The sequence below is a fragment of the Phyllopteryx taeniolatus genome, chromosome 9 (genome assembly GCF_024500385.1).
Source record: "Phyllopteryx taeniolatus isolate TA_2022b chromosome 9, UOR_Ptae_1.2, whole genome shotgun sequence".
In the NCBI taxonomy this organism is placed as follows: domain Eukaryota; kingdom Metazoa; phylum Chordata; class Actinopteri; order Syngnathiformes; family Syngnathidae; genus Phyllopteryx; species Phyllopteryx taeniolatus.
The window spans coordinates 12,959,714-12,968,199 of record NC_084510.1 but is presented as its reverse complement, the minus strand read 5'-3'; the positions used below and the strand labels follow the sequence as shown (position 1 = coordinate 12,968,199).

General features: G+C 38.3%; 1 long non-coding RNA gene across 1 annotated transcript in view; it reads right to left on the bottom strand.

The window, feature by feature from the left end:
• Positions 1–206: 206 nt before the first annotated feature.
• Positions 207–8,486, bottom strand: part of LOC133484003 (uncharacterized) — a 13,513-nt gene continuing 5,233 nt past the window's right edge. The window contains exon 3 of the long non-coding RNA XR_009790269.1: positions 207–5,952. This is a non-coding gene — a long non-coding RNA (uncharacterized LOC133484003). The remainder of the gene's footprint in view (positions 5,953–8,486) is intronic.

Below are 8,486 nucleotides of genomic sequence, written 5' to 3'. Positions count from 1 at the left end.
GCTGCTCACTTTTAACAAAGCTAAAAAGAATGAATAAAAAGTAAAAGGTTTAAATGCTAAAGTGTGCAGAAAGGTATAGACAGTGACAGCACTCAGTTGAACATATTAATGCCTCAACACCAACAAAGGAAATGAGCAAACCACACAGAAAACAGGAGACTTTTATTTAAAAGTCTTAGCCTCAGTGCTTACATTTGAGTGTGAGGCTCATACACTGATTTATGAGAAATATTAGGCACAAATTACAACATATTTGTCTAGACCGGAAATTATTTCAGTTCTATTTACATTGGCATGAACAGTTTTCATATTGGGGTACTGCAAGTTTAACATTTAGTGCGTCCAAATTTGCACTATAGAGTAAATGCTATGAATCAGCATGAAACCAAATGTCTCACAGAGAAAAACACACCGGTTGCCTTTCCTGTTCAAGATAGGCACATGTAAATCATCATTGAAAAAATTACTTTGTAAGTAGACCTCATTAGAAAAGTAATATGCTGCTATATAGGGGGACAATAAATCGCAATAAGTTAAAACTCGAAATAGCTTATGAATTTTGAGGTATTAAGATCAATCTAAATATTTTCCGTGCCATATTTTCCAAATGTTTACAGTTGAAAACAAATGTTTACATGCACTGTAAAAAAGTCATGGTCTGACAGGAAATCAGACTAAACTAATCCTGTTAGGATGGGCAAAATTATTTCTATTTGCAAAATGCCAGAATAATGAGAGAAGAATATTTAAGACAATTTTTCATTACTTTCTTCAAGTCAGAAGTTTACATACAGTAAGCTTACTATGCCTTTAAACAATTTGAAAAGCCAGATGATGGTGTCATTTCTTTGGAAGTGTCTGACAGGTTTATTAACAACATTTGAGTAAATTAGAGACACATCTGAAACCCACTGCTTCTTTGTGTAATCTCATGACAAAGTGAAAAGAAATCAGCCAAGAGGAGAATTGTGAACTGGTTCATCTTTGGGTGCAATTTCTTGATAAAAAGTGTTGGCCAATCAAAGCCAGTGACTATGCATGACATTTCCCTTGACTCAATGACCAATTATTAGGTGTTAACAACAAACAGGATCTACCAACCTTTGGTATGCAACAAAAATGCATTCTGACCACTTGGGGCAATATCCAAATAGAACTATATTTTGGACAAAAATTTAGATTTCTGTGATAATTATATGGCAGATTGAATTATGCAGTTTAATAAATCATATTATAAAATGTCTGTTTCTGATGACAAATTATTGGTGGAGTTTTATTATTATAATACCCATGTCAAATCCCCAAACAGAATTACAATTTTGAGTTCATAAAGGCATTTTATTGTGCTAATTCCCTTCCTACATAAGTACTTTTTTTTTTTTACCTATGTTCTCTGCAGTGGGATCCTGAACTAGTGGTGGTCATGAGCCACAAGTTTTGGGTGGGTTGCGGACAGCAAGTAAAAAATCTATTTAACAGTTGTCTAAAAAGTTAACATAAACACTTGATTGGCATGACTACAAGAAAACCAGTCAGTATCTAATATGACGATTTGCCTCACACACTGCAACACATGTATTGCACAGGTGTGCCTTGGGCTGCCAAAAAAAAAAAAAAGGCCACGCTAAAATGTGAGGTTTTACTGTATTGGGGGTACGGTGGGGTCAGAAAACAAGTCAGTATTTGGTGTGACCATCATTTGCCTAACACAGTGCAATTGTTTTTTAAACTACCTCGGACCCCTCCAATCCAATGAAATTGCACATTTAAGACAGACCCTTTATTGTGGGAAACCTATGGCACACCTGTTCAGTAATCAGCATCTTCATATGACAAATCTGTGAGCTAGGATGGATTATCACGGAAAAGGAGAATTGATCTTTCACACATCTGATTTATGAATAATATTTGACAGAAATTGGCCTTCTGTGTATGAAGCAATAGTCAGATCTTTGAGTTCAGTTTATGAAAAAATTAAAGAGGAAAAATGTGCATTTATATTTTTGTTCAGTGTATAAACTATACACTTAGCAAACTCGATAATGGGCAAACCTGTCTAAAAAAAACTGTTGAATCAAATGGAGTACCTTGGGGTTATAAAATATAGTAAAAATGTTTCCACGTAAAAAATAAAATCTAAGTTTTAGGGGAAGTCTCCTGAATGTCAATGAATACTTTCTGCCAGTATTAATAGTTCTAAATAGACTAAGGTTCAGTCAGTGAAGTGGAACGCTTGTATAATGTTTGTAAAAGATCTGCACTTCTGTAGAACACTTTAAAACAAGACCATAGCAGTGTTCAAATCTTACTGATGTCTACATGAAGCTAAGCAGCAAACTAGGATGAATCGCTGCCAATGCGAGATTCGGCATTTGTGAAATCATGCTTGTAAATTTTTCTCTAGAACCTAACAAACCAATATTTACTTAAAACTCATTTATTCTTGCTACCATCTTGCCCAAACACCCTGTAGTAGTTATAGCCAACAGATGATAGCTTGATAGTGAACAGCAGCGTGATGGAAGACTCCAGTAACGGTCCAACAGACAGTCGAGACTTGTTGTGGGGCTGACGTCAGAAAAAGGAGTGCGGTGAGCTTGTCAGGATGATGCAGGCAACGGTGGAAGTTAACATTTGATCCATTGGTAAAGACTACATAGCTTCTCAACGGAAGTGCGCGACTAAACATAAAGGCTTGTTTGCCATATACAGTCTGTACAGTATTTAAAAAAATTAGAGTATCTACTGTATCACTGAGTCAAACATATATATAAAAAATGGCTAACAGGAAAGTAGTAATTCGTCATTGCAAAGCAGTAAAGTACAAGCCAGTGTCCTCGCAGCAGTGCAAGTCTTTCAAACTCAACTCATAAGCCATTTATTTTTAAGGGTAATGTTGCAAAATGATTTTGAAATTCTGTTAGTGTCTGGGAACCAAAGTTGGGGGTATATTTAGGGTCTAAATTACTAATATAGGCAATTGTAAACATTAAAGGGGGTGGGGGGGGCATCAATCATTTTCGCTGGGTCCTTAAAACCTGCAAACAGCAAGTGTTCACTGTATTCTCAGAGGCAAAATATGAATTACACAGTGTTGGGAGTAAATAATAACATTTAATTAAAACAATTATGTAATTGTAATTCAACACATTACTGCGAGATCATGTGTAATTAAATTACAGTTGCTTTGGAAAAGTCCATGATTACAATTTTAGTTCAATTTTAAAAAGAGCTGCAAAAACTCAGATTATTATTTTTTTGTATATATTACTTCCTCCTGCTAAAACCCATGCTTGTGATTGGCTCTCTCTGGTCATGTGCCATTCTGCCATAGTCTTAAACATATTTTACCAAATATGATCTTGTAGTGCAATCCATAGGTTTGCTCATAGTTACACTTTTGAGCACATAAAAGAACATGGGCTTTTGAACAGTTTGATCTTTATAATTTTGGACTTTTTAATGGAACATTCACTTATCTGGGTATGAAGCACTATAGTCTAGATTGTCCATATTTGTCATTAGGGGAACATGGTATCATGTTTTACACATAATGCAACAAACATGTTTGTTATTATTCATTTACATTTCATTTTTTGTTATCAGTTTATTATTTGTGGAAAGAACATTAAATGTTTCATTTTCTTTACCGCTTTATCCTCACACGGGTCACGGGCGTGCTGGAGCCTATCCCATCTATCTTCGGGCGAGAGGCGGGGTACACCCTGAACTGGTCGCCAACCAATCGCAGGGCACATATAAACAAACAACCATTCACGCACACATTCACACCTACGGGCAATTTCGAGTTTCCAATCAACCTACCATGCATGTTTTTGGGATGTGGGACGAAACCGGAGTGCCCGGAGAAAACCCACGCAGGCACGGGGTGAACATGCAAACGCCACACAGGGGGAGCCGGGATTTGAACCCTGGTCCTCAAAACTGTGAGGCAGATGTGCTAACCAGTCGTCTACCGTGACGCCTGTAAAGAACATATATTTAGTAAATTACAAAATAATGGACTATGGGTTTCATTCATTTTTTTCAAAGAAACATCCAAGGGTCCTGTTAATGCATTCATTCAAAATTAAGAAAAGTAATCAAAATGCAATCAAATGTAATTAGTAATAATTTATTAATTAATGAGAGGCTTTATAATTGATTAATTTCAATCAATCACATCTTAATCATATAACAATATTTGTCCTAAAAAGCAACACGATTTAAATGGAGTTTAGTGGACTACTGTATCGAATAATTGACACAAACAGGAATATTCTTAACTCTGGCATTTAATTGCATTTCAATACAAAACAGTAGAAAAACTAAGAAAATATCCCTAGCCAAAATTAAACAGACCTAAAGTTAAAGTGTCATTTTAGGACAGTTTTTTTTTTTTTTTTTTTTTTTTTTAAGAACAGTATTGCCATCAAAGAGCTTCTTCCCTCTTGCAATCAACTTCTTAAACACCTAACCTACAATTCCATTGCAACATGCTGGCAATTTTTTGTCTTGAGTTTGTTGTCACATTTTTGTCGGGCCAATTGTATATTACTTGTGCGCTCACTGTAGTAGTCTCACCACGCTGCACTATTTGCGTATCTGTTGTTGACCAATACTGGCCACTCATGCCAGAGTAGCATCTGCTCCATTTGCACACTGACTGAGGAGTATCTGCAACATTTGCAAAATCGACATTGTCCCAGACTATCGTACTACTCGCTTGAAGTCTCGGCGCCCTTTGCACAATGGTCATTGCACCGGACTAATGTAATATTAGTCATTCGAACTGCTCTAAGTGCTAGAGGACCCTGCATCTTTTTGCACAATTGTCAAAACAACCCAAAACAAAAAATGTACCGGCATTACCAGATAACTAGCAATCCTTTATTGCTCAGTGACTGTTTTTCTCAATGTCTTTATGTCTCAAAAGTGTTCTTTGTCAGTTGACTGTCTGTTGTCATACTAGAGCGGCTCCAATTACCGGAGACAAATTCCTTGTGTGTTTTTTGGACATACTTGGCAAATAAAGATGATTTTGATTTTGATTATTATTAAATTTGCCTCCCATCAGTCCAAGCAACAATGTTTCATCCAATTCCTACATTTTGGTAGCCGAGCTCTCAGTGTAATCGGTGTAGCAGGAAATCATGCTGTGACAAAGGTTCCACATTGTTTTGGAACTCAAAAGGCTGGTGATTAATTAATCATGAAGAATGCATGATGAATGCATTAAAGTCCCCTACTTTAATCAAAATAAAACATTTGCAAACATCTCCTTTTAATTTGGAAAACAATGATCAAGATTTGTGCCTATTTTCTGACGGATGTTACGGATCAAACCAGTAACTGAATCATGCTAAATGTATGTTTAAGCATTTTCTTCACTGTTAATTAGAAATATTATCCTGCTTTTGAATAAAGGGATGGAAATTTAAAAAATATACATGCCAGATTCATCAATTAATTGAAAAACTAATCGACAGATTGATTATTAAATTAATCATGAGTTGCAGCCTAGTCCAACCACAAACAAATGAATCAAAGTGCTCCAGCCACAAGCAGATGCAGCAGGTAGAAACACTTCAGTCCTGTAGAGGAGATTATGCCATTTGCTTCTTCATCTGCTGAATTTTTAATGTATAATACTCCTCCTGAAGCTTGAGGACTGCCTCCTGTCTTCTTAGAACAGACATTTCCAAATCCATTCTTGCTTGTGAAGTGGTGCAGTGTGCTGCATGTGTGCAAGGAAAGCAGTGGGAATGTGACTGTTCTCCAGAGGCAGCAAAATGCACTGGGAGTTGTTTAGGAATGTTAGAAAAAGGGGTCATTTTTTGTCCAGGTGCAGTCGTGGATGGATCTGCAGCATAGGCAGGGAGCACAAGATCTGCTTGCTCATGTTTACCTTTAAATTGTTCACCAGTGAACATGTTTCCATCTTTAGTGCCACTGAAAGGGAAGAACATTTTGATTTGTCGTTAAATTAGAACTCAGCTGTATTCCAATATATTATTTCAGTGGTATCTTGAATTACGAGTGCATCAACTTTAGTTACGATCCGTTGCTTGCAGTTTTTGCTTTGTGTTGCGAGCCAAAATTTTAATTAAGAGTGAGCTTCATAGACGCCGCTGCTCGAGTGAAATGGTGGGGAATAAATAAAAATGAAAGCTACAGTCACTGATGCCCTTTCAGTCGTTTATTGTTTAACGTGACAAACCGCCAAACAAATGAAAAATGAAAACACTCACAACGAGTATGGAAAGGACATTAACACTGAACCGTGGTAATTGGCCAACCAAAGATGGAGTCAGAGCTCGTGACATCTCTCACTTGGCCACGCCCCCTTTATAGCACCTATCACACAAATACTAGTGTGTGTGTGTTAGTGTGTGTGTGTGTGTGTGAGACTTTCGGCCTAATTACATTTTTTCAGTTTATTTCCGGACATTGTTTTTATATGTATATTTTACAATATAGCGCTTTTTCTTCGTTTAAAAACATCCATCCATCCATTTGCCGTACCACTTATCCTCATTAGGGTCGCGGGCGGGCTGGAGCCTATCCCAGCTATCTTCGGGCGAGAGGCAGGGCACACCCTGAACTGGTCGCCAGCCAATCGCAGGGCACATAGAAACAAACAACCATTCGCACACACATTCACACCTACGGGCAATTTAGTGTCTTCAATGAACCTACTATGCATGTTTTTGAGATGTGGGAGGAAACCGGAGTACCCGGAGAAAACCCACGCAGGCATGGGGCCGGGATTTAAACCCCGGTCCTCAGAACTGTGAGGCAGAGATGTCGGCCACAGAGCCGCCCTTTTAAAAACATAAAAAATGTTTTTGATGGAAACGTTTATGGGGAGAGAGAGGTCTTAAAATTATTTGAAATGTTTTTCAAATCCACAAATATATCCATGATTAACATGTGTTTTTTAATGTTGTGTGTGCATTTGTCATGACTTATCATTTTTAAATATTCAATTTTGGTTGTGAATATTTGAAGGTACGTTTGTGGATCAGCGGGCATGTGTATTTATTTTTTAGACAAACGTAATGCAGATTAGATTCACACGTGTAGGAAGGCCCTCCCTCCATCCGCTAGGCAGGTCGTTGATGACTTGACTGCAAGTCATTTTGATAGGAATCCAACAATCTATAGTCTGACCCTACTGAATCCCCAATAAATTGACCATGGCTGAACAAGGTGGACAACCAGCAGCCTCGTCATTCGTAAAATATAAAGAAATCACTTTCCTCATCTGTCAGGAAATACAAAAAATAGGTTATTATTACAGTTTAAAAAATAACAGTGGCTCGCTCTCAAACATTATATACACTGAATAAAAATCTAAACGCAACACTTTTGTTTTTGCTCCCATTTTTCATGAGCTGGACTCCAAGATCTAAAACTTTTTATACATACACAAAAGGCCATTTCCTTCAAATATTGTTCACAAATGTGTCTAAATATGTGTTAGTGAGCAATTCTCCTTTGTCGAGATAATCCATCCCACCTCACAGGTGTGGCATATCAAGCTGATTAGACAGCATGATTATTGCACAGGTGTGCCTTAGGCTGGACACAATAAAAGGCCACTCTGAAATGTGCAGTTTTGCTTTATTGTGGAGGTCTGGGGGGTCAGAAAACCAGTCAGTATCTGGTGTGACCACCATTTGCCTCAGGCAGTGCAACACATCTCCTTGGCATAAAGTTGATCAGGTTGTTGATTGTGGCCTGTGGAATGTTGGTCCACTCCTCTTCAACAACTGTGCGAAGCTGCTGGATACTGGCAGAAACTGGAACACGCTGTCGTATACACCGGATCCAGAGCATCCCAAACATGCTCAATGGGGGACATGTCTGGGGAGTATGCTGGCCATGCATGAACTGGGATGTTTTCAGCTTCCAGGAATTGTGTAAAGATCCTTGCAACATGGGGCTGTGCATTATCATTCAAAGCGATTGTTCCAGCAGCTGTCCGGGTTGCTGGTCTCAGACGATTTTGGAGGTGAAAATGCTGGATGTGGAGGTCGTGGGCTGGTGTGGTGACACGTGGTCTGCGGTTGTGAGGCCGGTTGGGATGTACTGCCAAATTGTCTGAAACGCCTTTGGAGATGGCTTATGGTAGAGAAATGAACATTCAATTCACGGGCAACATCTCTGGTGGACATTCCTGCAGTCAGCATGCCAATTGCACGATCCCTCAGAATTTTCGACATCTGTGGCATTGTGCTGTGTGACAAAACTGCACATTTCAGAGTGGCCTTTTATTGTGGCCAGCCTATTGCACACCTTTGCAATAATCATGCTGTCTAATCAGCATCTTGATATGCCACACCTGTGAGGTGGGATGGATTATCACGACAAAGGAGAAATGCTCACTAACAGATTTAGACACATTTGTGAACAATATTTGAGGGAAATGGGCTTTTGTGTATGTATAAAAAGTCATTCTTGACACGATTAGGATTTTTGGG